Below are 14,858 nucleotides of genomic sequence, written 5' to 3'. Positions count from 1 at the left end.
CCTGAGGTTGTGCAGAAATGAAATGAGATTTTTCAGTGACTCAAGGGATACGATCACTGTGCCCAGGACAGGTGAAACTAGAGATTAAGTGTGGTATATTTTGATGGAGTGTTAATTTTACTAGGAAAAAGAAATGGGGACATTTCTTTTGAGCTAAACCTGCAAAATGTGAATCTTGAATTTTTCAGAAGAAAAATATGACTGAAGTGTTTTGAAAGCTGACAGTAGTTCTGTGTCTGTGTCTGTGTCATGTGCCTGAGCCTCTTGGGGAGGCATCACCTGACTGCATGGGAAAGAGACCCAGGCTTCTCTGCACCTGGGTCTGGCACAACCAGTGTGAGTCAAGGAGACCTTCCCCGCTCTCTGGATAATCAAGAATTTTGGCCTGACCTTTGAGCACACACCAAGATAGTGAGGAGCTGGAGGAAAAGCATAGACCATGGCGTTCAGCACATGTTCTGCAGGTCCAGGAGGGGCCTGCAGAATTTTACTGGAAACCCACAATTATGAAATCCAATGAGAGCCCATATCACGGTGGCATATTCTTTTCTTTTTTTTTTTAATTTTAACTATATTTTCATTGAAATTTCTTTTTTTAATAATGTTCTTAAGAGCATTATTCTTTTTTTTTAAAGAGAGAGAGAATTTTTAATATTTATTTTTTTCAGCTTTTCGGCGGACACAACATCTTTGTTTGTATGTGGTGCTGAGGATCGAACCCGGGCCGCACGCATGCCACACGAGCGCGCTACCGCTTGAGCCACATCTCCAGGATATTCTTTTCGACAATTCATTTTCCTACAGTCTACACCTTCAAATCACTTGCATTTACATTTCAACAAGAACTTCTCATCCAAATATTAACAGTAATGGCAGCAAAATTCCAAAATCAAAAAGTCTCAAAATTTAAGACCACAATGCTGTATTTTTTAAAAAAAATTTTTTGTAGATGGAAACAGTACCTTTATTTTATTTGTTTATTTTTATGTGGTGCCAGGGATCAAACCCCATGCCTCATGATGGTAGGCAAATGCTCTTTTACTGAGCCACAACCCTGGCCCTGCTGTAAGTATTTCTAAAGTTTTTTGGTTGTTTTGTTTTGTAGCAGGGATTGAACCTAGGGGAGCTTAACCACTGAGCCACACCCCAAACCTTGTTTTTACATTTTATTTAGAGACAGGATCACTCTGAGTTGCTTAGGGCCTCCCTAAGTTGCTGAGGCTGGCTTTGAACTCTGATCCTCTTGCCTCAGTCTCCCAAGCTCCTGGGATTACAGGTGGGCACCACCATGCCTGGCTCTAAAGTACTTTTATTTATTGGTTCACTGCTGTGTGATCCAAACCCAGATGATCCTTAATGCCAGAGTACATACAGATCTATAAAACAGACAGAGATAAGTACAACACAACATCTCGGGAATAGATACTGCCTTAATGTCAGAATCACCTGCTTAGAGCTGGAGTAGACTTTAAATTCCTGTTCCTTTTTTGGTTTTCTTATCCAGCTGCTCCCCTACCAGACCTCATCTTTTTAAATTTTATTTTATTTTTTAAATATATTTTTAGTTGTTGATGGACCTTTATTTTATTTATTCATATGTGGTGCTGAAAATCGAACCCAGTGCTTCCCACATGCCAGCCAAGTGGGCTATCGCTGAGCCACAGCCCCAGCCCTTAATTTTATTTTTTGTTTACCTCCCTCCATTCATTCCCATGCTCATTTGAGAAGATTTAAGATCTTTCAGCCTTGGACAAAAACTTCTTTTAGCAACTGTAAAGTAGTGGCAAGAGAACAGTTGCCCAAGTTTCAGATTAAAAAAAAAAATGGAGCATGTATATTATGTGGCCAATGTCTTCACTCTAACTTGGTTATGAAACTAAAACCATTCCCCACTGTTCTAAGATGCTCAAAAAGTCATCAGGAGGGGAGGAAAATGGATGCTTAGTTGTTACATCAAAGGAAACAGCATTATTCTAGCAGCATCCCTTCCGTGTAAGCCTTCCGCTGTGAGCGATTTGAGGTCCCATGATATACTTGATGCTCATAACCGAAGTGGCTGGAGGATTGGGACTGTATTTATAGCATCAGCAGAATGGAAAAATGTGATTTTTTTTTGTTAATGCATGTCAATGGAGGAATGACCTATTCTTGTTCTACAGAGAATGGAAATTGGAAGCCAAATGTTCTTTGTATTCCAAAATAGGATCTCAAAACATTTTGTTACTTTCGTTTAAATTGTTAGGAAGCTGGAGACATTAGTTCATGTGTCCTCCAATACACTGTTTAATATAGCACTGAATAAATGATAAGAGTTGTCAATGGATGAGTGATCATCTAATAGTTCTGCTAGTAATTGATTAATTTTTCTGCAACAAAGTTGCATTTACACACACACACACACACACACACACACACACACCCTCCCAAAAAAAGAAAAGTTTTGACCTATGGTCATTTGTTTTGGGCAACACTCTAAACTTGGGAGACAGGGATTATCTAGCTAAGGGTCAACCTCTCTGCCTCTGGGCATCTTTGGATAGAAGAATCTGAAACTCTAATGTGCACAAAGAGGCAGCTCCTTCCTGGAGCACAGGGAGCCCTCTGCCTTGCTGCTGCCCTCAGCTTTCCCAGGCTGGAGAATGTCTGAGGCCTTTCCCTGAATCCGTCCTCGCACTCTGTTCTCGGCCACCAGTCAGGACAAGACTGGAATCTGGGGCTGTGGTGAGGGCTGGGCAGGGGTTCTCTCATGCAACCTTGCCAGCAGTCTCAGAGAGGTGGGGGAAGTATGTTTCCAGACTCCAGGAAGGTCAGTATAGGGCTTAATTAGTCTACTAATGCTGAGGTTTGGCTCAGAAGCTCTGGCAAGAAGTTTCTGGCTGACTCTGGGAGTTTGGGAGGGCTCAGTGCTCAGGCCCTGGCTGCAGGAGCTGTGGCCACATTTGAGAGTATGAGACCTACCACTACAAACTCCAGAAAATCTGGAGATGGGGGGAGTAAAGGGAAAATTGTCTGTATGTCCCAGACTCTGGGCTGGATGTTGTGCATATGAGGCTTCCATTAATACAACCTGTTTATGGTAAGATAGCTTTATCTCCAAGCCCAGAGAGGTCAGGAGGATGGCCTAAGGCCACACATGCCAGTGGTTCTCCAATAACTTTCTCCTACATTATCCAAGACAAATTTTAGCTAGAAACATGGCTGCCCAGATCAGAGACTACATTTCCCAGCCTCCTATGCTGTCAGCTGAGGTCATGTGACCAAATTCTGCCAATGAGCAGCAAAAGGATGTGTCTAGCCACAGTTTCTAGGAAACTTACGTCATAGCTTGTGCTGCAGCTCTCTGACTTTTTTTTTTTTTGTCCCCACCTCTTTTGTGCTGCTTGGCAGGTGGGTGCTACCCTGAACCCTTAGGACAAGGGCCACTCACTGACGTCAGAACAGCCACTCTTGTGATTTTTTTCTGCTGTTTCTACCTGTTTCTAACTGCGATGCCCAGGAAGTGATGCAATGGGGGATTTGGACTGAGCCTGGTTTCCCACCATAATGTGAGGTTTCAGGGGCTCTTCTATGTGCTGCTGTAATACAGCCTCTTTGGAATTAAATGTTCTTACTTCCCAACTCCATGGTAACAGCTTTTTTTGCATGCTGTGAATGGAAACTGAAAAGCCACCCCCTGACCCTGGCTGGGCACAAAGGAAATGGAAATTGACATATTTCTGACTAGCACAGCCTAGTCAGAAATATGTTTTCTGCCTTTGGTCCCTCAGTATCCCCTCTTCTTTTGTAAAACTTGTTTGTGCCCCTGAGCCCCCTATAGATAGAGATAGGAAGCAGTGAAGGTATCCCTAACTTCCTCAGGGTCAGCTTTGAAGAAACCTGTTTTACTTCACCAACCTGCCTCCTGAGCTCTGGTGGAGTGGTGAGGAGCAGTAGGACCTTCTATGGTGACAGCTGCATCCTTTGACAGTGGCATCGCATGTGAATGTCACAGAGTGTGCCTTGAAAACCCGAAGGTGCAGGGCAATCGATCCACAGCCTCCATTTGCAGCCAAGAGATGCAGTGGACACCAGATGCCCGAGTTGGTGCCAGTGAACACGACACACTGTTTTACAGTCAACTTTTTTTTTTTTTGGTGCTGGGGATTGAACCAAGGGCCTTGTGCTTGCGAGGCAGTCACTCTATCAACTGAGCTACATCCCCAGCCCCCCATTTTTTTAAATATAAGTAGCAGGCATATACTCTAAAATAATGATTAAAAATATAGCATGGCATCGAGCTGCCGTGGCCAGAGCTATTTAAATGTCCATTTTGTCTCCATGACTGGTAGACTTTGCTTCATCGTGGACTACTTGTCATCAGAGGGATTTGGGTGGAGGGTCAGTAAGTTACTGATGAGTCTCTGGAAAGTATAAGGAGAATCCTGAGTTTGGCCCTTGAGTCTCAGGATGCAGGAATCAAGACCATCACAATGTGGCTGAGCAAGGAACCATTAAACCACAGAGAAGACATGGACCAGATGATATAGACACGGGAGGCACCAAGAACTTTAATAGAACTTAACAGTCGCTGTGACCTTTGCATTGATCCTGTCATGGAACACAGAGCTGGGAGTTCAGCAAGGCTGGTAGGCACACGGGGAGATGGTGGAGACCTCAACTCACCCAGCAATGTAGTAGCAAAGCAGCCAGCCAGGGAACAAGTGGTCAGGGTCACAGCCATGGGAGCAGCCAGCAGTGGAGACATCAAACCTGTAACTCATGGTGCCAGAGAAGGTGACACAGAAGAGCCTCTGACTCCGGTGGGCAGTGTTCTGGGAAACCTAACAACCTGGCCCTGGAAACGGACAATGAAACGGAAGCTCAGTGTGGACAATAGCTGGACACAGAAGAGGCCGACATCAATGAGATGGATTCGACACCAGCAGAGCCTGAGCCGAAAGGCTGCAGCCTCTGCCACTCTCCTCTCTTTTCTGGCTCCTCCATCAAGCCATTCCCTTGGCCAAGCTTGACATTCGGCCCCTCACTCTTCTACTGAGAAGATGATGGGGAGAAGTGCTAGAGGGGCACCAGCCTCCCTACTCTCAAAAAAAATTTTTTTGAGGGTCCGCTCAGTATTCTGAGGTGAGTTTTGTAGTTTGGTTTTGTGTTGGGGGAAGACAAAGGGCCAGGGAAGAGATCCAAGGTTGTGACCTCAGTAAACACCTGCAGGCCACAAAGCAAGAAGTGGCAGGGCCATCATAACGATCTTCTTGGGTTTAGTTTTCAATTTAAGTTGCAGTTTGCCAGTTAGATACAAATCTGGTTTTTGAACTTTTACACACAATATATTTTTTATCATATATCACAATTTTTCAACCTTTTTTTGGTACTGGAAGTGGAACCCAGGAGTACTTTACCACTCAGCCACATCCATAGCCCTTTTTATTTTTTATTTTGAGACAGGGTCTTGTTAAGTTTCTTAGGCCCTTGCTAAGTTGCTGAGGCTGACCTTACATTTGCAATCCTCCTGCCTCAACCTCCTAAATTACTGGGATTACAGGTGTGAGCCACAGTGCCCAGCAGCCTTGTGTATTGAACTATGTCCAGAATCAAGTTTATGCAGATCTAAACTGTTGTGAAAATCAAATCAATATTAGTCACCTTTGAAGTTTATCTGCAAACTTCCAAGTTGTCAAAGCGGCTCAGTTTGATCAATAACCACTGCTTGATCCTTACAATTAAATTTTGTAACTAAAAAAAGATACAGTCTAGTAAATACATAAACCAGTAAAATAATTTTTTTTAATCATCAAGTATTATGCACGGAATAAAGTTGTATGTGATGTACTTGAATACGACTGGCGGTGCAGTAAGTTTGCTTACACCAGCCTCTCCACAGGTGATTGAGTGGTGCATTGTACTTTGACATCACTGTGCAATAGTTTTTCAGCTCCACTGTAAATTTGTGGGATACCTATCTATGAATGACACCTCATTATGCAGGGCTTGACTGCACTGGAGACTCTGATGGCTGGTTTCAGAGGAGGCGGGGAGCATGTCCAAAGCGGCTCCTTAAACTCATTCATTCCATAGGTGGATTGAGGTTCTTTGCTGGATCCAGAGGCAGCTTGGGGGCAAAAATCCCTGAGAAGGTAGGGGGGGGCGATGCCTCCCCTAAGATCCAGGAAACTCCAGCCCCCTGCGATAGGACCCCTGCACAGCTGGCTCTGTGGCAGCTCTCAAGCAGCCCGGGCTCTTTCCCAGGCCTGAAGCCCTGGTCTCCTCTGACGGAATCTGAGATACCTCCGAGGACACCTTGCCAAGCTGCTGAACAGGCAGCAGTGCCGATGAGAATCCTTCATTCAGGGCAGTCCTGGGGGAGCACTGCAAGCCCAGGAGGTATCACAGCCCTTCTCCTGGGAGGCATAAGTCCCTTTACCTAATCTCAGCAGGGAGGCCACAGCTTCAGGCTGTGCAGGGCTCAGTCTGAGTTCAAAAGGCTTGGAGGGCTGAGGAGAGGCCCCACTGACTTTAACCTGAGAAGATGCCATTTACAAACACATGACATGTCTGCTGGCTGGGCAGTCCTGAGACGGCTCCTACCCTCTTGTTCGTGAGATCATGATGTCTATTTCTCAAGGTTATTGCCACCTGGAATGAGATCATGAGAGCAAAAACACTCAAAATTTACAAAGTCTCTACCAATGTGGAAGATTACGATTCTGCATTCGGAAAGCAGAAATAATAGTACTGCGGTTGATATTATGGGTGCCCAATCGGCCCTCTTTTCAGGGCCATGCACTCCCTAGCTGTTATGAGGGTCGGCTGCTAACAGTTCAGTCGCTCCCTCTTCAGAGTAAATGGACACTGCCTTATTTGGGGGTCTCACCTGATGATTGCCTGACATGGCTTGAAAGGCCACTTCCGTCCCTCAGTAGGGCAACTCCAGTGCAGCACAGGCTGCAGCGCTTCCCATGAGGTGGGGCTGGTGCTTGGCTGCAGCTGAGAGCTCAGCCTGGCTCCTCCCCCCACTCTGTCCTTCTCCTTTGTCTTGATTCTGAGGATTCTTCTTCAATGGAGGACACACATTCAGATCTGCCTTGGGCTCTACTTTTAGGAAACCTGACCCAAGTATATCCTTTACAAAGTTTATATATATATATATCTCCTCACCCACACACATGTAAGCATGTGATCCACCGATAAGCTACACTACCAGAATAAATTATATAATATAAAGAAATTAGTCCAGTGCCTGGCATGTATTGATTACCCAATAAATGTTAAGAGATTGTGATTGGGGAGGAGGGGACAGGGCACAAGGCCCTGAGTCCCAGCCCCAGCACCACCACCACCACAAGAGTAAGAAGTCAAAATACGGTGGGTTGGTCAGTTGATTGATTTTTATATGCTAAGGGAAAATGGTAAGCAGAGAACAGCAGCTGTGTTTTCTTGAATATCTTTGCTTCTATTTTGGCCCTTACACAGCTAATTAAGTTTCAGTCATGAGATACATTTCCCTCACCAGCAGAGGGAGCCATATACATGCAAATAAGTGCTGTTTTCTCCCTCCCCTCAGGCAGCCTGGGTTGGCAGAAAAGATCAGGTACATGACAGAGCAGAGGTGGGAAGTTCCTGGAGATTGACACAGATAGTAGGAGTGAGCAGAACAGGGAGGAACACTGAGTCAAGCTGGTCGGAGGCTCTTGGGGGCAGGGACAGGGAGGCTTCTGCCACTCAGGCTCCAGGAATAGTGAGAGGAGATAGCTTTCCCAGGGAAGCCACCACTACGGCTAGGTGGTCAGGGCCTGGCCTGGGCAGGGTGGTGGCAGCAAGGTGGTTAAGAGAGGATATTGATAATGGAATGGAATAAGATGGCGCCAGAGATTGTACTGTGTTCTTGGCTCTTGTGTTCTTGCATGAGAGGATTTCAAGCAAGACATGAGACTAAGTAAGAGTATAGCGAAGTTTATTAGAAAAGAAAGAAGAGGGGGAGCACCCTCAAGGGGGAGAGTGGGTCCTCCCAGAGAAGAGAGTGACAACTCACTTCTTTGTGAGTTCCGTTTTATTGGGGTAGGAGGGGAGGTTTCAGGAGAATCCCACCCAAGCAGTACCTCTGAGCTGTTGATTGACAGTTGGACTGCACATGTTTTTACCTAAAGGCAACTCTCCATCCCTTTGGTTTCTATAAAGGTCACAAGGCTCTCTTTCATTAGGGTCCAGTAGGGATTCTGCTGTTTTTTTCATGGGTGGGTTTTTGGACCTGCACTTCTTAATCCCAAGAAGGAAGAACAACCCTGAAAATAGTAAGCTTGTGAGTCCAGGATCGTAACATACTGTTATCTCTTTTTTTAAAAAAATTTTTTTAGTTGTCAATTGACCTTTATTTGTTTATATGTGGTGCTGAGAATCAAATCCAGTACCTTACACATGCTAGACAAGCGCTCTGCAACTGAGCTACAACCCCAGCCCTACTACTGTTATCTCTTAAACCACAGCCACGTCAGAATGGCCTGCTGTGGCTGCTGAGACAGGCTAAGGGTTAGCACAGTCTATGGCTCAGTCTATAGAATTACCCTTTAAACTCTATGTTCGCCCACTGCCCACTTCTGTTTATCTGCTGTCTAACAGGTATGGACACCAAGTCTAGCCAAGCAGTCCAGAAGAATAGTGGACCCACTGATATGGAGGAGAAGTTGAGGTAGGTTTTATAGAACACCAAGGACATTTCTCTAACTGGTTTGACCGCCCTGTTGGTCTGCAGTGATATCGTCTTACATGGTACCCTTCCAGCAAGCTGCAACTCTGCAGGATTCCTGTTCTGCACGGATTCCAGAAACCAGCCCAGTACTCAGAGGTGTTTTGTTTTGTTGTGTTTTTTGGGTACCAGGGATTGAACTCAGGGGCACTCAATCACAGAGCCACATCCCCACCCTATTTTGTATTTTAAAAATAGAGTCAGGGTCTCGCTGAGTTGCTTAGTGCCTCGATAAATTGCTGAGGCTGATTTTGGACTCACAATCCCCCTGCCTCAGCCTCCTGAGCCGCTGGGATTCCAGGCATGCGCCACCGCATCCAGCTTCAGAGGTGTTAATAGCATAAGGATTCCATTGGGAGTAGAGGCCAAGAAGTGTCCCATAGCTCACAGGGATTGTGTGCCAGCGTTGGAATTAAACCTCTAGGGTGAATAAATGAGAACATTAAAGAATCTCCTAGGGGTGATAGGGAGTAAAAATAAAGAAGGAATGAACTTGAAAGTGGGTGGCCTCCCTAACCCTGAGATTTCGTCCTTTTTGGAGGTGTGGTTGCAGCCTCCAGATGGCAGAGAAGGTCTCTGGGTTGTTCCTGGACAGAACTAGAACACAGATAAGAGCCAAGACTGGGCAGAGAACCACAGGTTGAGGCTGGTGGGCTGCAGGCCTCCTCCTGGGCCACCTACAACATCCCTCAGGAGGCTGCTTTTGGAGGATGCTGCTGGACCTACAGGCTCAGGAAAGGGAGCTGCCTCAGGGGGCTGGGCTTTCCTGGAAACCAACTGGGTCACCCTTGTCCTTTACCAGGAACCCACCCAAGAGAGCAGCACTGAACTCCCCACAGGCTAACAGGTGGGATGCCCTCAGAAAGAGCTGTGAAGACATCTGTGGGTGTGACCTTGGAAACTGCTGAGAGAAGCTCCGCTGGCTTCAGAGACCCTGGAGCAAGTAGCAAGCAAAGCACAGATGGAACCGGAAGCCTCTTCTTTCCCCATCTTCCGCTGCCCTCTACAGACAGTTTCATGTTGTGCCAGATGGCAAGGGGAGCATAGGCCCAGCACCCATCAAGGGTGGACTGGGCACTGCCACGCAACAGATGATTAACTGTGCAGGATGCTGGTGGACGGCACTGGTGGAGAGAGCTCTTTCATAAACACTTTTTGAAAATGTTTGCTTGAAGGACTATTCCTGCCCGTTGAGAAATTATTCAAAACAAAGAACTCAACGGAAAAAAAAATTAAGTGTAAAAGAAAAAGCAAAGAACAATTAAATCAATAAACAATGCAAACTAAATGATTGTGATTAATACGGTATAAATATCAATAAAAGTGATGAAAAAGTATTCTTCAAATTATGCATAATAACTCATGATTATAAACTGGGTTTAAATTTTTAGTGCATTATAATTATACATAATAGGGGACTTTATTTTTACGTTTTTGTACATGCACACGCATAATTTGGTCAGTTGCGTGCCCAGTACCTCCCCTTTCCTTCCCTCCCCCTCCCCTGGTACCCTTCTTCTACTCCACCAATCTCCCTTCAATTTTCATGAAATCCATCTCCCCATTTTTTCCACTTTTTCTCTAGCTTACATTATATGAGAGAAAACATATGCCCCTTGACTTTCTGAGTTTGGCTTGTTTCACTTAACTTTGTTAACTTTAGGCTTTTTTGTTGTTGGAGGGGGGAAGTACTGGGGACTGAATCTAGGGTGCTTAACCTCTGAGCCACATGCCCAACCTTTTTATTTTTTTATTCAGACATAGGGTCCTGCTAAGTTGCTGAGGCCGGCTTTGAATTTTCGATCCTCCTATCTTGGCCTCCTGATCCACTGGGATTATAGGTGTGCACCACCATGCCTGGCAAAATATCACTCTTAGTTTTTTGAAAGTTGGAAAAAACCAAATAATTAACTAATGATGGCAGCTTCTGGTATAGTAAATTAGGTGTAATTTGGCTTTTTTTTTTTTTTTTTTAATTGTGGTACTGGGGATTGAACCCAGGACCTCATGCGTGTTCTGCCACTGAGCTCTATCTCCAGTCCCAGACTAGGTAATTTCTTTTTGTTTGTTTGTTTGTTTCTTTTTTTTTTTTTTTTTGGTACCGGGGATTACACTCAACCACTGAGCCACACCCCAGCCCTGTTTTGTATTTTATTAGAGACAGGGTCTCACTGAGTTGCTTAGTGCCTCGCTGTATTGCTGAGGCTGGCTTTGAACTTGCAATCCTCTTGCCTCAGCCTCCTGAGCTGCTGGGATTACAAACATTCACCACTGAACCTGGTGCCCAGACTAGGTAATTTGAACTCGCCCTCCCACTAAGGACAAGATGAGCTGAACAAAAGTTTAAAGCACCCACTGGGAAGCACAGAGACACTAACAACGTGTGCAGACTCACAAGCCAGAATCTGGAAGAAAACAGATGCAAGTTGGGCACCTGGGGGATTGTATGGCAATCCAGTATAGGTGAGCAATCTCGCCTTTCTCAGAGTTTAGCAATCAAGAATGGGCAGTGGAGAGCCTGAGCACAACTTCTGACAGCCCATGGAGCCAGTGGACAAAAGGTGGGATCTAAAACCTCCGAGATGACAGGCCTGATTATACCCGTCACATGCATACAGACACACTTTGGGTTTAAATCCTAAAGGGCTGCATCCTAGAAGCAAAGGTCATCTGGATGACCTAGAAAAACTCCAATTTCTGAAACTGGATTAAAGATATTTCAGACTGCTAGCCTTCCTAGCTCCCTAGGCTTGGAAGAAGTCAATCATAATTTTCTCAGGGAAAAAAAAATGACATATTTCAGGTCTCCATTATTCCTACAAACAGTTTTGCAAGTACAATGTGCTGAACATGATTTAAAAAAAAAAAAAAAAAAAACCACAGCTGGGGGCGTTCTGCTCCCACTTAGGAGGCAGAAAATCCTAAGAGAGCCTCCTCCCATTATAACATCATGTGCTAGCTGGGACACCTATAAAAATCGTAACATAAAAGCCCATCGGAGAGCAGAAGTGAGGCTGTAAACAGAACAGAACAAAACAAATATAAATTAAAATTCTAGAAAGTCATAAGATGAGTCCCACAGTGCTTTCCGGGGAGGGAGAGGAAGCCGCCAAGATAAGGGGGAGAAGAAACCAGTGTGGGCGGCCAGATGGGAGAGAACCTCAAGGAGCCCAGCTTCAGAGAGAGTCTGCCCTGCTCCCTGGGACTCTCCATGGGCCTCCCCAGAGAAGGGGGGGGGGCGGAGAGCTTGGGACCTGAGAGCCCCTCTCCTCAGGGGACGCACCCAGGGCCTGTTGAGTGCAGGCGATTAACTGAGGAAAACCCTCCCAGGGACTCTGGGCCTCACAGAGGAATAAGCAGAGGCTGCCCGAGATGTGAGGAGGCAGGGGAGGCGAGAGGCCTCCCTGAGGATCACACGGGCAGCGTCTGCTAGGGCCGGGAGCAGGAAGGAGCGCTGAGCATCCAGGCATGCTCTGGTCACGCCCTGAGTCTGCTGTCTGGGCCCTACAGGGTGGAGAGAGATCTCCAGAAGGTTGGGGATCTGGATTACGGAGGGAAGAAAGCTCCCCAAAGATCTCAAAGCTAGCAGCCAGTCTTTAAAGCCAAGTGGTATATTCCCCTAGTTCAAAAAACTATAAGTTTGGTGGGCTGTAATCCCAGCGGCTCAGGAGGCTGAGGCAGGAGGATGGCACATTCAAAGCCAGCATCAGCAAAAGTGAGACACTAAGCAACTTGATGAGACCCTGCCTCTAAATAAAATACAAAGTAGGGCTGGGGATGTGGCTCAGTGGTTGAGTGCCCCTGAGTTCAATCCTCGGTACCCACCCCACCCCACCCCCCAAAAAAAGAAAGAAAATAAAAGCTAGGCGTTAGACTGTAAAGCACGAAGAAGTTTCTTGAATCTCCTGGTATCTGCCAAAGGGAAGGGGCTCATCCTGCCCTCAAATTACTTGAAACTAGTTGTGAGTGGAATCCAAATAAAGCTTCCAAAAGCCCAGTCTCAGCTCAATGGCATATCAGAGTGGCTCTGCCCATCACTCTCATGCCGTGTCCGGCTAACGGAGCCGAGTCCGGCGAGGGACGGCGGGGTTAAAAAATACACAGGACACCAAGGTTCTTCATCCAGGAGGGAGCATGTGCGCGCTTTATTGCCAAATTTGTTCCCCTTATATATCTTTTTAACAGCTGCGGGAAATCACTCAAAAGTGAGGAGGGAAGAGTAATAACTGTGTCCTTGGGTTACCGTCAGGTCACCGTCCCCTATCAGGAGGCTCGAACAGGTCAAGATGTTCCCGAGAGACACATATGCTCGAGGCAGATAAACAGGGAACCGCAAGCCCGCGACACGGCCTTGTGAGCTGGCCACATTGACATGCATAACAAAGAACTGGGGGTTGAGTCCCCAGGGGCCAGGGCGGGCCTGCTACCAGCACTCTGACACCCCAGGAGTAATGGCTGCCCCTCCTCAAGGCACAGGCTGACTGACGTGCCCTCTACCGTTCTTTCCTGCACTTCTGGAGTTTGGACGTTGAACGTCCCCTAAGGCCCACGTGTTAAAGGCCTGGTCCCAAGGGTGGCACTGTTAGGAGGTGGAAGAACCTGTGAGAGGTGGCACCTTGTGGGAGTCCTTAGGTCACTGAGGTCACTGGAGGTGTGCCCCCAAAGGAGGTGGTGGGACTTCAGGCCCTTCTTCTATTTTTGGTCTCCTGGCCATGAGGTGAGCGGTGTGTTCTGCCGCCAGTCCCCACCATTGCCATCCTCCGCCCCCACCAGAGGCCTCAAAGCCAGGGGTCCACCTGATCAGAGACCCGAAGGTCCAAAACTGTGAACCAGCTCAGATAAACCTTTTCACTTTATGAGTTAGTTATCTCACATATTTTGTTTTAGTCTCTTTTCTTTAGTGACAGTCTTAAACCAGAAAACAGTAGCAAGATAGCACAAAAATTTCTGAGTATTTGCAGATTAAACAGCACACTGCTAAATGATATGTACATCAAAAAAATACACGGCAAGAGAAAATTTAAGATATTTCAAAATGAACAAGGAAGAAAAAGCTATTTCAAAGTGAATATCAAAAGAAATAAAATAATAGAGGATATAGCTAAAGCAGTCCTTAGAGGGAAAATTGTCCTTTTAAACGGCAATGTTCCAAAAGAAAAATCAATAAGTGTATCAAAGATCTATATTTCCATGTTAAGGAGATAAAAAGAGAAGAACAGTAAAGTAAGGAAACAGAGGAAAAGAAATAATTTAAAACAGGAGCCTGAATCACTGAAAATGGGTAGATATTATGAAAAAAATCACAAAATTGAAAGTAGTAGTTTTTTCTTTTCCTTTCTTTCTTCTTCTTTTTTTTTTTTTTTTTTTTTGGTATCAAGGATTGAACTCAGAGATGCTTAACCACTGCAGCACATCCCCAGCCCTTTTTTATATTTTATTTTGAGACAGGGTCTCCCTCAGTTGTTTAGGACCTTGCTAAGTTGCTGAGGCTGGCTTTGAACTTGCAAACCTCCTGCCTCAGCCTCCCAAGCTGCTGAGGTTACAGGCATGCACCACTGCACCCGCCTAAAGTTGGTTCTTCATTAAGACTAATAAAATTAATTAAGCCCTTGTAAGACTATCAAGAAAAAGAGAGAGAAAACAAACACCCCAACAGATCCTACAAACATTAAAAGGACCACGTGGAGAGACTATGAACAACTTGATGCCAATAAAATCAATAATTTGGATGAAACTAAAAATTTCCTTAAAAAGTAAAATTTACTAAAAACAGAAAAATATATTAAAATCTGAATAGTTTAATATATTTTAAGAAAATTGAATGTTTAATTTGAAACCTTCCTCTGGAAAAAGCTCTCAGCACAGATGGCAGATGGTCTCAGCAGCAAATTATATCAAATATTTGAAGAATAAGAAATAATGCCAACACTTCAGCAACTATTTAGTTACATAGGAAACACTCTTTTTTGTTTGTTTGCTTGCTTGTTTTCAGTACTGAAGGGTACTTTACCCCTGAGTTACATTCCCAAACCCTTTTGCATTTTTGGCAGGATTGAACCCAGGGTGTTTTGTTGTTGAGCTACATCCTCAGTCTTTTTTGGAAAAGTCCCCCCCCCCTCCC

General features: G+C 45.4%; 1 pseudogene; it reads left to right on the top strand.

Annotated features, from left to right (window-relative positions):
* The first annotated feature begins 4,317 nt into the window (after positions 1-4,317).
* Positions 4,318-10,083, top strand: LOC107140693 (annotated as a pseudogene).
* The last annotated feature ends 4,775 nt before the right edge of the window (positions 10,084-14,858 follow it).

Source organism: Marmota marmota, unplaced genomic scaffold (assembly GCF_001458135.2).
Source record: "Marmota marmota marmota unplaced genomic scaffold, marMar, whole genome shotgun sequence".
Classification (NCBI taxonomy): Eukaryota; Metazoa; Chordata; class Mammalia; order Rodentia; family Sciuridae; genus Marmota; species Marmota marmota.
Note: the sequence above shows the minus strand (reverse complement) of the source record. Positions and strands in the feature narration are given on the sequence as shown.